Source organism: Cyprinodon tularosa, unplaced genomic scaffold (genome assembly GCF_016077235.1).
Source record: "Cyprinodon tularosa strain WSP-4 unplaced genomic scaffold, ASM1607723v1 ctg364, whole genome shotgun sequence".
Classification (NCBI taxonomy): Eukaryota; Metazoa; Chordata; class Actinopteri; order Cyprinodontiformes; family Cyprinodontidae; genus Cyprinodon; species Cyprinodon tularosa.
This window is the reverse complement of record NW_024039079.1, coordinates 674250-689244: the sequence shown is the minus strand read 5'-3', so window position 1 is coordinate 689244 and position 14995 is coordinate 674250.

Here is a 14995-nt window from a genome sequence, read left to right as displayed (position 1 = left end):
CAAAACAATTCCACAAACATAACAAGAGTTTGTTATACAGTTGTTTTCTGTTTGCTTTGGAACAGGAAACCTCGAAAGCATCCAGCAGGTGGTGATCTCTGAATTCATGCTGTCTGGTCCACCATCTGTGACTTTGTGAATTTGGCACACCTCACACTCTGATTTTCATGCCTGTTTTATTAAAAAAAAAAAAAAAAACTCCTAAATTGCTAAACATCTCTCTTTTAAGCAAGCAATTTGCCCAGTGCTGGTTGTATCACCACAACTCCTCCTCAGTGATATGAGCACAAAAAAAATAAAAAATTCATGATCCTAGCAGCACGCAACAATATTATTAAAGATGAAACTCTTGATATCTTTAGGTGAGAAATTGAATTTTTATTGAAGGTCGTCTTGGGGAGCAAAAATCAAAGCGTGTGTCGAGGAGAAAAAGAAAATGTTTGGAATCAATTTCACGCCTCTGTGAAGATAAGCGCCTTTCAGTCTATTTCAGTGGAACGTATTTAGTTTAGTAGTTTATCACGTCTGTCTGCTTTGTGATAATTATTGAATAAATGATGCCACACCAGCACCAGCTGCCTGAACCATTAGGTGATGCCACAAAAAGAGCACAACAGCCTGAACCATGAGGTGCCTTTTGTGGCATCACCTCATGGTTCAGGCTGGGGTGCTCTTTTTGTGGCATCACCACATGGTTCAGGCTGCTGTGCTCTTTTTGTGGCATCACCTCATGGTTCAGGCTGCTGTGCTCTTTTTGTGGCATCACCTCATGGTTCAGGCTGGGGTGCTCTTCTTGTGGCATCACCTCATGGTTCAGGCTGCTGTGCTCTTTTTGTGGCATCACCACATGGTTCAGGCTGCTGTGCTCTTTTTGTGGCATCACCACATGGTTCAGGCTGCTGTGCTCTTTTTGTGGCATCACCTCATGGTTCAGGCTGGGGTGCTCTTTTTGTGGCATCACCTCATGGTTCAGGCTGGGGTGCTCTTTTTGTGGCATCACCTCATGGTTCAGGCTGCTGTGCTCTTTTTGTGGCATCACCTCATGGTTCAGGCTGGGGTGCTCTTTTTGTGGCATCACCACATGGTTCAGGCTGCTGTGCTCTTCTTGTGGCATCACCTCATGGTTCAGGCAGCTGTGCTCTTTTTGTGGCATCACCTCATGGTTCAGGCTGGGGTGCTCTTTTTGTGGCATCACCTCATGGTTCAGGCAGCTGTGCTCTTCTTGTGGCATCACCTCATGGTTCAGGCAGCTGTGCTCTTTTTGTGGCATCACCTCATGGTTCAGGCAGCTGTGCTCTTCTTGTGGCATCACCTCATGGTTCAGGCAGCTGTGCTCTTCTTGTGGCATCACCTCATGGTTCAGGCAGCTGTGCTCTTCTTGTGGCATCACCTCATGGTTCAGGCTGCTGTGCTCTTTTTGTGGCATCACCACATGGTTCAGGCTGGGGTGCTCTTTTTGTGGCATCACCTCATTGTTGGGATCCTCAGGCTTGCCCACCAGAGGGCGCCGAGGATCCTCTTCTGCTCTCTTTGTATTTTTCTCTTAGGGCTGGAGTCACTGTCAGGTTCTGCAGATTACCCTCTGCCTCCAGCAGAGTGCGCCGTGGGTCCTCCTGAGCTGAGCCTCCCACACACCTGTGGCTGATCTACTCATCAGGAGGACCACAGTATTTAAGCTGCCTTCAGACTTAGACTCATGGTTCAGGCTGCTGTGCTCTTTTTGTGGCATCACCTCATGGTTCAGGCTGGGGTGCTCTTCTTGTGGCATCACCACATGGTTCAGGCTGCTGTGCTCGTTTTGTGGCATCACCTCATGGTTCAGGCTGCTGTGCTCTTTTTGTGGCATCACCTCATGGTTCAGGCTGGGGTGCTCTTCTTGTGGCATCACCTCATGGTTCAGGCTGGGGTGCTCTTTTTGTGGCATCACCTCATGGATCAGGCTGGGGTGCTCTTTTTGTGGCATCACCTCATGGATCAGGCTGGGGTGCTCTTTTTGTGGCATCACCTCATGGATCAGGCTGGGGTGCTCTTTTTGTGGCATCACCACATGGTTCAGGCTGGGGTGCTCTTTTTGTGGCATTACCTCATGGATCAGGCTGGGGTGCTCTTTTTGTGGCATCACCTCATGGATCAGGCTGGGGTGCTCTTTTTGTGGCATCACCTCATGGTTCAGGCTGCTGTGCTCGTTTTGTGGCATCACCTCATGGTTCAGGCTGCTGTGCTCTTTTTGTGGCATCACCTCATGGTTCAGGCTGGGGTGCTCTTCTTGTGGCATCACCTCATGGTTCAGGCTGCTGTGCTTGTTTTGTGGCATCACCACATGGTTCAGGCTGGGGTGCTCTTCTTGTGGCATCACCTCATGGTTCAGGCTGCTGTGCTCTTTTTGTGGCATCACCTCATGGTTCAGGCTGGGGTGCTCTTCTTGTGGCATCACCTCATGGTTCAGGCTGCTGTGCTCTTTTTGAGGCATCACCACATGGTTCAGGCTGCTGTGCTCGTTTTGTGGCATCACCTCATGGTTCAGGCTGCTGTGCTCTTTTTGTGGCATCACCTCATGGTTCAGGCTGGGGTGCTCTTCTTGTGGCATCACCTCATGGTTCAGGCTGCTGTGCTCTTTTTGAGGCATCACCACATGGTTCAGGCTGGGGTGCTCTTCTTGTGGCATCACCTCATGGTTCAGGCTGGGGTGCTCTTCTTGTGGCATCACCTCATGGTTCAGGATGCTGTGCTCTTTTTGTGGCATCACCTCATGGTTCAGGCTGCTGTGCTCTTTTTGTGGCATCACCTCATGGTTCAGGCTGCTGTGCTCTTTTTGTGGCATCACCTCATGGTTCAGGCTGCTGTGCTCTTTTTGTGGCATCACCACATGGTTCAGGCTGCTGTGCTCTTTTTGTGGCATCACCACATGGTTCAGGCGGGAGTGCTCATTTTTTGGCATTACCACATGGTTCAGGATGGTGTGCTCTTTTTGTGGCATTACCACATGGTTCAGGATGGCGTGCTCTTTTTGTGGCATCACCACATGTTTCAGGATGGGATGCTCTTTTTGTGGCATTACCACATGGTTCAGGATGGTGTACTCTTTTTGTGGCATTAACACATGGTTCAGGCTGGGGTGCTCCTTTTGTGGCATCACCTCATTGTTCAGGATGGGATGCTCTTTTAGTGGCATTACCACATGGTTTAGGCTGGGGTGCTCTTTTTGTGGCATCACCACATGGTTCAGGATGGTGTGCTCTTTTTGTGGCATCACCACATGGTTCAGGCTGGAGTGCTCATTTTTTGGCATTACCACATGGTTCAGGATGGTGTGCTCTTTTTGTGGCATTACCACATGGTTCAGGATGAAATGCTCTTTTTGTGGCATCACCACATGGTTCAGGCTGGGGTGCTCTTTTTGTGGCATCACCACTTGGTTCAGGCTGGAGTGCTCATTTTTTGGCATTACCACATGGTTCAGGATGGAGTGCTCATTTTGTGGCATCACCACATGTTTCAGGATGGGATGCTCTTTTTGTGGCATCACCACATGGTTCAGGATGGAGTGCTCATTTTTTGGCATTACCACATGGTTCAGGATGGTGTGCTCTTTTTGTGGCATTAACACATGGTTCAGGCTGGGGTGCTCTTTTTGTGGCATCACCTCATTGTTCAGGAAGGGATGCTCTTTTTGTGGCATTACCACATGGTTCAGGCTGGGGTGCTCTTTTTGTGGCATCACCACATGGTTCAGGATGGTGTGCTCTTTTTGTGGCATCACCACATGGTTCAGGCTGGAGTGCTCATTTTTTGGCATTACCACATGGTTCAGGATGGTGTGCTCTTTTTGTGGCATTACCACATGGTTCAGGATGAAGTGCTCTTTTTGTGGCATCACCACATGGTTCAGGCTGGTGTGCTCTTTTTGTGGCATCACCACATGGTTCAGACTGGGGTGCTCTTTTGGTGGCATTATCACATGGTTCAGGATGGCGTGCTCTTTTTGTGGCATCACCACATGGTTCAGGCGGGAGTGCTCATTTTTTGGCATTACCACATGGTTCAGGATGGTGTGCTCTTTTTGTGGCATCACCTCATGGTTCAGGATGGTGTGCTCTTTTTGTGGCATCACCTCATGGTTCAGGCTGGTGTGCTCTTTTTGTGGCATCACCTCATGGTTCAGGCTGGTGTGCTCTTTTTGTGGCATCACCTCAGGGTTCAGGCTGGTGTGCTCTTTTTGTGGCATCACCACATGGTGCAGGCTGGGGTTCTCTTTTTGTGGCATCACCACATGGTTGAGGCTGGTGTGCTCTTTTTGTGGCATCACCACATGGTTCAGGCTGGGGTGCTCTTTTTGTGGCATCACCACATGGTTCAGGCTGGTGTGCTCTTTTTTTGGCATCACCACATGGTTCAGGATGGAGTGCTCATTTTGTGGCATCACCTCATGGTTCAGGATGGTGTGCTCTTTTTGTGGCATCACCACATGGTGCAGGCTGGGGTTCTCTTTTTGTGGCATTACCACATGGTTCAGGCTGGAGTGCTCATTTTTTGGCATTACCACATGGTTCATGATGGTGTGCTCTTTTTGTGGCATTACCACATGGTTCAGAATGGCGTGCTCTTTTTGTGGCATCACCACATGGTTCAGGATGGTGTGCTCTTTTTGTGGCATTACCACATGGTTCAGGATGGGGTGCTCATTTTTTGGCATTACCACATGGTTCAGGATGGAGTACTCTTTTTGTGGCATCACCACATGGTTCAGGATGGGGTGCTCTTTTTGTGGCATCACCACATGGTTCAGGCTGGAGTGCTCATTTTTTGGCATTACCACATGGTTCATGATGGTGTGCTCTTTTTGTGTCATTACCACATGGTTCAGGATGGCGTGCTCTTTTTGTGGCATCACCACATGGTTCAGGCTGGGGTGCTCTTTTTGTGGCAACACCTCATGGTTCAGGCTGCTGTGCTCTTTTTGTGGCATCACCACATGGTTCAGGATGGTGTGCTCTTTTTTTGGCATTACCACATGGTTCAGGCTGGAGTGCTCATTTTTTGGCATAACCACATGGTTCAGGATGGTGTGCTCTTTTTTTGGCATCACCACGTGGTTCAGGATGGTGTGCTCTTTTTGTGGCATCACCACATGGTTCAGGATGGTGTGCTCTTTTTTTGGCATCACCACATGGTTCAGGATGGTGTGCTCTTTTTGTGGCATCACCACATGGTTCAGGCTGGGGTGCTCATTTTTTGGCATTACCACATGGTTCAGGATGGTGTGCTCTTTTAGTGGCATTACCACATGGTTCAGGATGGTGTGCTCTTTTTGTGGCATTACCACACGGTTCAGGATGGTGTGCTCTTTTAGTGGCATTACCATACGGTTCAGGATGGTGTGCTCTTTTAGTGGCATTACCACATGGTTCAGGATGGTGTGCTCTTTTTGTGGCATTACCACATGGTTCAGGATGGTGTGCTCTTTTAGTGGCATTACCACATGGTTCAGGATGGTGTGCTCTTTTTGTGGCATTACCACATGGTTCAGGATGGTGTGCTCTTTTAGTGGCATTACCATATGGTTCAGGCTGGGGTGCTCTTTTTGTGGCATCAACTCATGGTTCAGGATGGTGTAATCTTTTTGTGGCATCACCACATGGTTCAGGCTGGTGTGCTATTTTTGTGGCATTACCACATGGTTCAGGATGGGGTGCTTTTTTTTGGCATTACCACATGGTTCAGGATGGGGTGCTCATTTTTTGGTATTACCACATGGTTCAGGATGGGGTGCTCATTTTTTGGCATTACCACATGGTTCAGGATGGTGTGCTCTTTTTGTGGCATTACCACATGGTTCAGGATGGCGTGCTCTTTTTGTGGCATTACCACATGGTTCAGGATGGTGTGCTCTTTTTGTGGCATTACCACATGGTTCAGGATGGCGTGCTCTTTTTGTGGCATCACCACATGGTTCAGGATGGTGTGCTCTTTTTGTGGCATTACCACATGGTTCAGGATGGTGTGCTATTTTTGTGGCATTACCACATGGTTCAGGATGGGGTGCTTTTTTTTGGCATTACCACATGGTTCAGGATGGGGTGCTCATTTTTTGGCATTACCACATGGTTCAGGATGGTGTGCTCTTTTTGTGGCATTACCACATGGTTCAGGATGGCGTGCTCTTTTTGTGGCATCACCACATGGTTCAGGCGGGAGTGCTCATTTTTTGGCATTACCACATGGTTCAGGATGGTGTGCTCTTTTTGTGGCATTACCACATGGTTCAGGATGGCGTGCTCTTTTTGTGGCATCACCACATGTTTCAGGATGGGATGCTCTTTTTGGGGCATTACCACATGGTTCAGGATGGTGTACTCTTTTTGTGGCATTAACACATGGTTCAGGCTGGGGTGCTCCTTTTGTGGCATCACCTCATTGTTCAGGATGGGATGCTCTTTTAGTGGCATTACCACATGGTTCAGGATGGAGTGCTCATTTTTTGGCATTACCACATGATTCAGGATGGTGTGCTCTTTTTGTGGCATTAACACATGGTTCAGGCTGGGGTGCTCCTTTTGTGGCATCACCTCATTGTTCAGGATGGGGTACTCTTTTTTTTTGGCATTAATACATGGTTTAGGCTGGGGTGCTCTTTTTGTGGCATCACCACTTGGTTCAGGCTGGAGTGCTCATTTTTTGGCATTACCACATGGTTCAGGATGGAGTGCTCATTTTGTGGCATCACCACATGTTTCAGGATGGGATGCTCTTTTTGTGGCATCACCACATGGTTCAGGATGGAGTGCTCATTTTTTGGCATTACCACATGGTTCAGGATGGTGTGCTCTTTTTGTGGCATTAACACATGGTTCAGGCTGGGGTGCTCTTTTTGTGGCATCACCTCATTGTTCAGGAAGGGATGCTCTTTTTGTGGCATTACCACATGGTTCAGGCTGGGGTGCTCTTTTTGTGGCATCACCACATGGTTCAGGATGGTGTGCTCTTTTTGTGGCATCACCACATGGTTCAGGCTGGAGTGCTCATTTTTTGGCATTACCACATGGTTCAGGATGGTGTGCTCTTTTTGTGGCATCACCACATGGTTCAGGATGAAGTGCTCTTTTTGTGGCATCACCACATGGTTCAGACTGGGGTGCTCTTTTGGTGGCATTATCACATGGTTCAGGATGGCGTGCTCTTTTTGTGGCATCACCACATGGTTCAGGCGGGAGTGCTCATTTTTTGGCATTACCACATGGTTCAGGATGGTGTGCTCTTTTTGTGGCATCACCTCATGGTTCAGGATGGTGTGCTCTTTTTGTGGCATCACCTCATGGTTCAGGCTGGTGTGCTCTTTTTGTGGCATCACCTCATGGTTCAGGCTGGTGTGCTCTTTTTGTGGCATCACCTCAGGGTTCAGGCTGGTGTGCTCTTTTTGTGGCATCACCACATGGTTCAGGATGGGATGCTCTTTTTGTGGCATTACCACATGGTTCAGGATGGTGTACTCTTTTTGTGGCATTAACACATGGTTCAGGCTGGGGTGCTCCTTTTGTGGCATCACCTCATTGTTCAGGATGGGATGCTCTTTTAGTGGCATTACCACATGGTTCAGGATGGAGTGCTCATTTTTTGGCATTACCACATGATTCAGGATGGTGTGCTCTTTTTGTGGCATAAACACATGGTTCAGGCTGGGGTGCTCCTTTTGTGGCATCACCTCATTGTTCAGGATGGGGTACTCTTTTTTTTTTGGCATTAATACATGGTTTAGGCTGGGGTGCTCTTTTTGTGGCATCACCACATGGTTCAGGATGGTGTGCTCTTTTTGTGGCATCACCACATGGTTCAGGCTGGAGTGCTCATTTTTTGGCATTACCACATGGTTCAGGATGGTGTGCTCTTTTTGTGGCATTACCACATGGTTCAGGATGAAATGCTCTTTTTGTGGCATCACCAAATGGTTCAGGCTGGGGTGCTCTTTTTGTGGCATCACCACATGGTTCAGGCTGGAGTGCTCATTTTTTGGCATTACCACATGGTTCAGGATGGAGTGCTCATTTTGTGGCATCACCACATGTTTCAGGATGGGATGCTCTTTTTGTGGCATCACCACATGGTTCAGGATGGAGTGCTCATTTTTTGGCATTACCACATGGTTCAGGATGGTGTGCTCTTTTTGTGGCATTAACACATGGTTCAGGCTGGGGTGCTCTTTTTGTGGCATCACCTCATTGTTCAGGAAGGGATGCTCTTTTTGTGGCATTACCACATGGTTCAGGCTGGGGTGCTCTTTTTGTGGCATCACCATATGGTTCAGGATGGTGTGCTCTTTTTGTGGCATCACCACATGGTTCAGGCTGGAGTGCTCATTTTTTGGCATTACCACATGGTTCAGGATGGTGTGCTCTTTTTGTGGCATTACCACATGGTTCAGGATGAAGTGCTCTTTTTGTGGCATCACCACATGGTTCAGGCTGGTGTGCTCTTTTTGTGGCATCACCACATGGTTCAGACTGGGGTGCTCTTTTGGTGGCATTATCACATGGTTCAGGATGGCGTGCTCTTTTTGTGGCATCACCACATGGTTCAGGCGGGAGTGCTCATTTTTTGGCATTACCACATGGTTCAGGATGGTGTGCTCTTTTTGTGGCATCACCTCATGGTTCAGGATGGTGTGCTCTTTTTGTGGCATCACCTCATGGTTCAGGCTGGTGTGCTCTTTTTGTGGCATCACCTCATGGTTCAGGCTGGTGTGCTCTTTTTGTGGCATCACCTCAGGGTTCAGGCTGGTGTGCTCTTTTTGTGGCATCACCACATGGTGCAGGCTGGGGTTCTCTTTTTGTGGCATCACCACATGGTTGAGGCTGGTGTGCTCTTTTTGTGGCATCACCACATGGTTCAGGCTGGGGTGCTCTTTTTGTGGCATCACCACATGGTTCAGGCTGGTGTGCTCTTTTTTTGGCATCACCACATGGTTCAGGATGGAGTGCTCATTTTGTGGCATCACCTCATGGTTCAGGATGGTGTGCTCTTTTTGTGGCATCACCACATGGTGCAGGCTGGGGTTCTCTTTTTGTGGCATTACCACATGGTTCAGGCTGGAGTGCTCATTTTTTGGCATTACCACATGGTTCATGATGGTGTGCTCTTTTTGTGGCATTACCACATGGTTCAGAATGGCGTGCTCTTTTTGTGGCATCACCACATGGTTCAGGATGGTGTGCTCTTTTTGTGGCATTACCACATGGTTCAGGATGGGGTGCTCATTTTTTGGCATTACCACATGGTTCAGGATGGAGTGCTCTTTTTGTGGCATCACCACATGGTTCAGGATGGGGTGCTCTTTTTGTGGCATCACCACATGGTTCAGGCTGGAGTGCTCATTTTTTGGCATTACCACATGGTTCATGATGGTGTGCTCTTTTTGTGTCATTACCACATGGTTCAGGATGGCGTGCTCTTTTTGTGGCATCACCACATGGTTCAGGCTGGGGTGCTCTTTTTGTGGCATCACCTCATGGTTCAGGCTGCTGTGCTCTTTTTGTGGCATCACCACATGGTTCAGGATGGTGTGCTCTTTTTTTGGCATTACCACATGGTTCAGGCTGGAGTGCTCATTTTTTGGCATAACCACATGGTTCAGGATGGTGTGCTCTTTTTTTGGCATCACCACGTGGTTCAGGATGGTGTGCTCTTTTTGTGGCATCACCACATGGTTCAGGATGGTGTGCTCTTTTTTTGGCATCACCACATGGTTCAGGATGGTGTGCTCTTTTTGTGGCATCACCACATGGTTCAGGCTGGGGTGCTCTTTTTTTGGCATTACCACATGGTTCAGGATGGTGTGCTCTTTTAGTGGCATTACCACATGGTTCAGGATGGTGTGCTCTTTTTGTGGCATTACCACATGGTTCAGGATGGTGTGCTCTTTTAGTGGCATTACCATACGGTTCAGGATGGTGTGCTCTTTTAGTGGCATTACCACATGGTTCAGGATGGTGTGCTCTTTTTGTGGCATTACCACATGGTTCAGGATGGGGTGCTCATTTTTTGGCATTACCACATGGTTCAGGATGGTGTGCTCTTTTTGTGGCATTACCACATGGTTCAGGATGGCGTGCTCTTTTTGTGGCATTACCACATGGTTCAGGATGGTGTGCTCTTTTTGTGGCATTACCACATGGTTCAGGATGGCGTGCTCTTTTTGTGGCATCACCACATGGTTCAGGATGGTGTGCTCTTTTTGTGGCATTACCACATGGTTCAGGATGGTGTGCTATTTTTGTGGCATTACCACATGGTTCAGGATGGGGTGCTTTTTTTTGGCATTACCACATGGTTCAGGATGGGGTGCTCATTTTTTGGCATTACCACATGGTTCAGGATGGTGTGCTCTATTTGTGGCATTACCACATGGTTCAGGATGGCGTGCTCTTTTTGTGGCATCACCACATGGTTCAGGCGGGAGTGCTCATTTTTTGGCATTACCACATGGTTCAGGATGGTGTGCTCTTTTTGTGGCATTACCACATGGTTCAGGATGGCGTGCTCTTTTTGTGGCATCACCACATGTTTCAGGATGGGATGCTCTTTTTGTGGCATTGCCACATGGTTCAGGATGGTGTACTCTTTTTGTGGCATTAACACATGGTTCAGGCTGGGGTGCTCCTTTTGTGGCATCACCTCATTGTTCAGGATGGGATGCTCTTTTAGTGGCATTACCACATGGTTCAGGATGGAGTGCTCATTTTTTGGCATTACCACATGATTCAGGATGGTGTGCTCTTTTTGTGGCATTAACACATGGTTCAGGCTGGGGTGCTCCTTTTGTGGCATCACCTCATTGTTCAGGATGGGGTACTCTTTTTTTTTTGGCATTAATACATGGTTTAGGCTGGGGTGCTCTTTTTGTGGCATCACCACATGGTTCAGGATGGTGTGCTCTTTTTGTGGCATCACCACATGGTTCAGGCTGGAGTGCTCATTTTTTGGCATTACCACATGGTTCAGGATGAAATGCTCTTTTTGTGGCATCACCACATGGTTCAGGATGAAATGCTCTTTTTGTGGCATCACCACATGGTTCAGGCTGGGGTGCTCTTTTTGTGGCATCACCACATGGTTCGGGCTGGAGTGCTCATTTTTTGGCATTACCACATGGTTCAGGATGGAGTGCTCATTTTGTGGCATCACCACATGTTTCAGGATGGGATGCTCTTTTTGTGGCATCACCACATGGTTCAGGATGGAGTGCTCATTTTTTGGCATTACCACATGGTTCAGGATGGTGTGCTCTTTTTGTGGCATTAACACTTGGTTCAGGCTGGGGTGCTCTTTTTGTGGCATCACCTCATTGTTCAGGATGGGATGCTCTTTTTGTGGCATTACCACATGGTTCAGGCTGGGTGCTCTTTTTGTGGCATCACCACATGGTTCAGGATGGTGTGCTCTTTTTGTGGCATCACCACATGGTTCAGGCTGGAGTGCTCATTTTTTGGCATTACCACATGGTTCAGGATGGTGTGCTCTTTTTGTGGCATTACCACATGGTTCAGGATGAAGTGCTCTTTTTGTGGCATCACCACATGGTTCAGGCTGGTGTGCTCTTTTTGTGGCATCACCACATGGTTCAGACTGGGGTGCTCTTTTGGTGGCATTATCACATGGTTCAGGATGGCGTGCTCTTTTTGTGGCATCACCACATGGTTCAGGCGGGAGTGCTCATTTTTTGGCATTACCACATGGTTCAGGATGGTGTGCTCTTTTTGTGGCATCACCTCATGGTTCAGGATGGTGTGCTCTTTTTGTGGCATCACCTCATGGTTCAGGCTGGTGTGCTCTTTTTGTGGCATCACCTCATGGTTCAGGCTGGTGTGCTCTTTTTGTGGCATCACCACATGGTGCAGGCTGGGGTTCTCTTTTTGTGGCATCACCACATGGTTGAGGCTGGTGTGCTCTTTTTGTGGCATCACCACATGGTTCAGGCTGGGGTGCTCTTTTTGTGGCATCACCACATGGTTCAGGCTGGTGTGCTCTTTTTTTGGCATCACCACATGGTTCAGGATGGAGTGCTCATTTTGTGGCATCACCTCATGGTTCAGGATGGTGTGCTCTTTTTGTGGCATCACCACATGGTGCAGGCTGGGGTTCTCTTTTTGTGGCATTACCACATGGTTCAGGCTGGAGTGCTCATTTTTTGGCATTACCACATGGTTCATGATGGTGTGCTCTTTTTGTGGCATTACCACATGGTTCATGATGGTGTGCTCTTTTTGTGGCATTACCACATGGTTCAGAATGGCGTGCTCTTTTTGTGGCATCACCACATGGTTCAGGATGGTGTGCTCTTTTTGTGGCATTACCACATGGTTCAGGATGGGGTGCTCATTTTTTGGCATTACCACATGGTTCAGGATGGAGTGCTCTTTTTGTGGCATCACCACATGGTTCAGGATGGGGTGCTCTTTTTGTGGCATCACCACATGGTTCAGGCTGGAGTGCTCATTTTTTGGCATTACCACATGGTTCATGATGGTGTGCTCTTTTTGTGTCATTACCACATGGTTCAGGATGGCGTGCTCTTTTTGTGGCATCACCACATGGTTCAGGCTGGGGTGCTCTTTTTGTGGCATCACCACATGGTTCAGGCTGGTGTGCTCTTTTTGTGGCATTACTACATGGTTCAGGCTGGGGTGCTCTTTTTTTGGCATCACCACATGGTTCAGGATGGAGTGCTCTTTTTGTGGCATCACCACATGGTTTAGGATGGTGTGCTCTTTTTGTGGCATCACCACATGGTTCAGGCTGGAGTGCTCATTTTTTTGGCATTACCACATGGTTCATGATTGTGTGCTCTTTTTGTGGTATTACCACATGGTTCAGGCTGGGGTGCTCTTTTTGTGGCATCACCACATGGTTCAGGATGGTGTGCTCTTTTTGTGGCATCACCACATGGTTCAGGATGGGGTGCTCTTTTTGTGGCATTACCACATGGTTCAGGATGGCGTGCTCTTTTTGTGGCATCACCACATGGTTCAGGATGGGGTGCTCTTTCTGTGGCATTACCACATGGTTCAGGATGGGGTGCTCTTTTTGTGGCATTACCACATGGTTCAGGATGGTGTGCTCTTTTTGTGGCATTAACACTTGGTTCAGGCTGGGGTGCTCTTTTTGTGGCATCACCTCATTGTTCAGGATGGGATGCTCTTTTTGTGGCATTACCACATGGTTCAGGCTGGGTGCTCTTTTTGTGGCATCACCACATGGTTCAGGATGGTGTGCTCTTTTTGTGGCATCACCACATGGTTCAGGCTGGAGTGCTCATTTTTTGGCATTACCACATGGTTCAGGATGGTGTGCTCTTTTTGTGGCATTACCACATGGTTCAGGATGAAGTGCTCTTTTTGTGGCATCACCACATGGTTCAGGCTGGTGTGCTCTTTTTGTGGCATCACCACATGGTTCAGACTGGGGTGCTCTTTTGGTGGCATTATCACATGGTTCAGGATGGCGTGCTCTTTTTGTGGCATCACCACATGGTTCAGGCGGGAGTGCTCATTTTTTGGCATTACCACATGGTTCAGGATGGTGTGCTCTTTTTGTGGCATCACCTCATGGTTCAGGATGGTGTGCTCTTTTTGTGGCATCACCTCATGGTTCAGGCTGGTGTGCTCTTTTTGTGGCATCACCTCATGGTTCAGGCTGGTGTGCTCTTTTTGTGGCATCACCTCAGGGTTCAGGCTGGTGTGCTCTTTTTGTGGCATCACCACATGGTGCAGGCTGGGGTTCTCTTTTTGTGGCATCACCACATGGTTGAGGCTGGTGTGCTCTTTTTGTGGCATCACCACATGGTTCAGGCTGGGGTGCTCTTTTTGTGGCATCACCACATGGTTCAGGCTGGTGTGCTCTTTTTTTGGCATCACCACATGGTTCAGGATGGAGTGCTCATTTTGTGGCATCACCTCATGGTTCAGGATGGTGTGCTCTTTTTGTGGCATCACCACATGGTGCAGGCTGGGGTTCTCTTTTTGTGGCATTACCACATGGTTCAGGCTGGAGTGCTCATTTTTTGGCATTACCACATGGTTCATGATGGTGTGCTCTTTTTGTGGCATTACCACATGGTTCAGAATGGCGTGCTCTTTTTGTGGCATCACCACATGGTTCAGGATGGTGTGCTCTTTTTGTGGCATTACCACATGGTTCAGGATGGGGTGCTCATTTTTTGGCATTACCACATGGTTCAGGATGGAGTGCTCTTTTTGTGGCATCACCACATGGTTCAGGATGGGGTGCTCTTTTTGTGGCATCACCACATGGTTCAGGCTGGAGTGCTCATTTTTTGGCATTACCACATGGTTCATGATGGTGTGCTCTTTTTGTGTCATTACCACATGGTTCAGGATGGCGTGCTCTTTTTGTGGCATCACCACATGGTTCAGGCTGGGGTGCTCTTTTTGTGGCATCACCACATGGTTCAGGCTGGTGTGCTCTTTTTGTGGCATTACTACATGGTTCAGGCTGGGGTGCTCTTTTTTTGGCATCACCACATGGTTCAGGATGGAGTGCTCTTTTTGTGGCATCACCACATGGTTTAGGATGGTGTGCTCTTTTTGTGGCATCACCACATGGTTCAGGCTGGAGTGCTCATTTTTTTGGCATTACCACATGGTTCATGATTGTGTGCTCTTTTTGTGGTATTACCACATGGTTCAGGCTGGGGTGCTCTTTTTGTGGCATCACCACATGGTTCAGGATGGTGTGCTCTTTTTGTGGCATCACCACATGGTTCAGGATGGGGTGCTCTTTTTGTGGCATTACCACATGGTTCAGGATGGCGTGCTCTTTTTGTGGCATCACCACATGGTTCAGGATGGGGTGCTCTTTCTGTGGCATTACCACATGGTTCAGGATGGGGTGCTCTTTTTGTGGCATTACCACATGGTTCAGGATGGGGTGCTCTTTTTTTTTGGCATTAACACATGGTTCAGGCCGGGGTGCTCTTTTTGTGGCA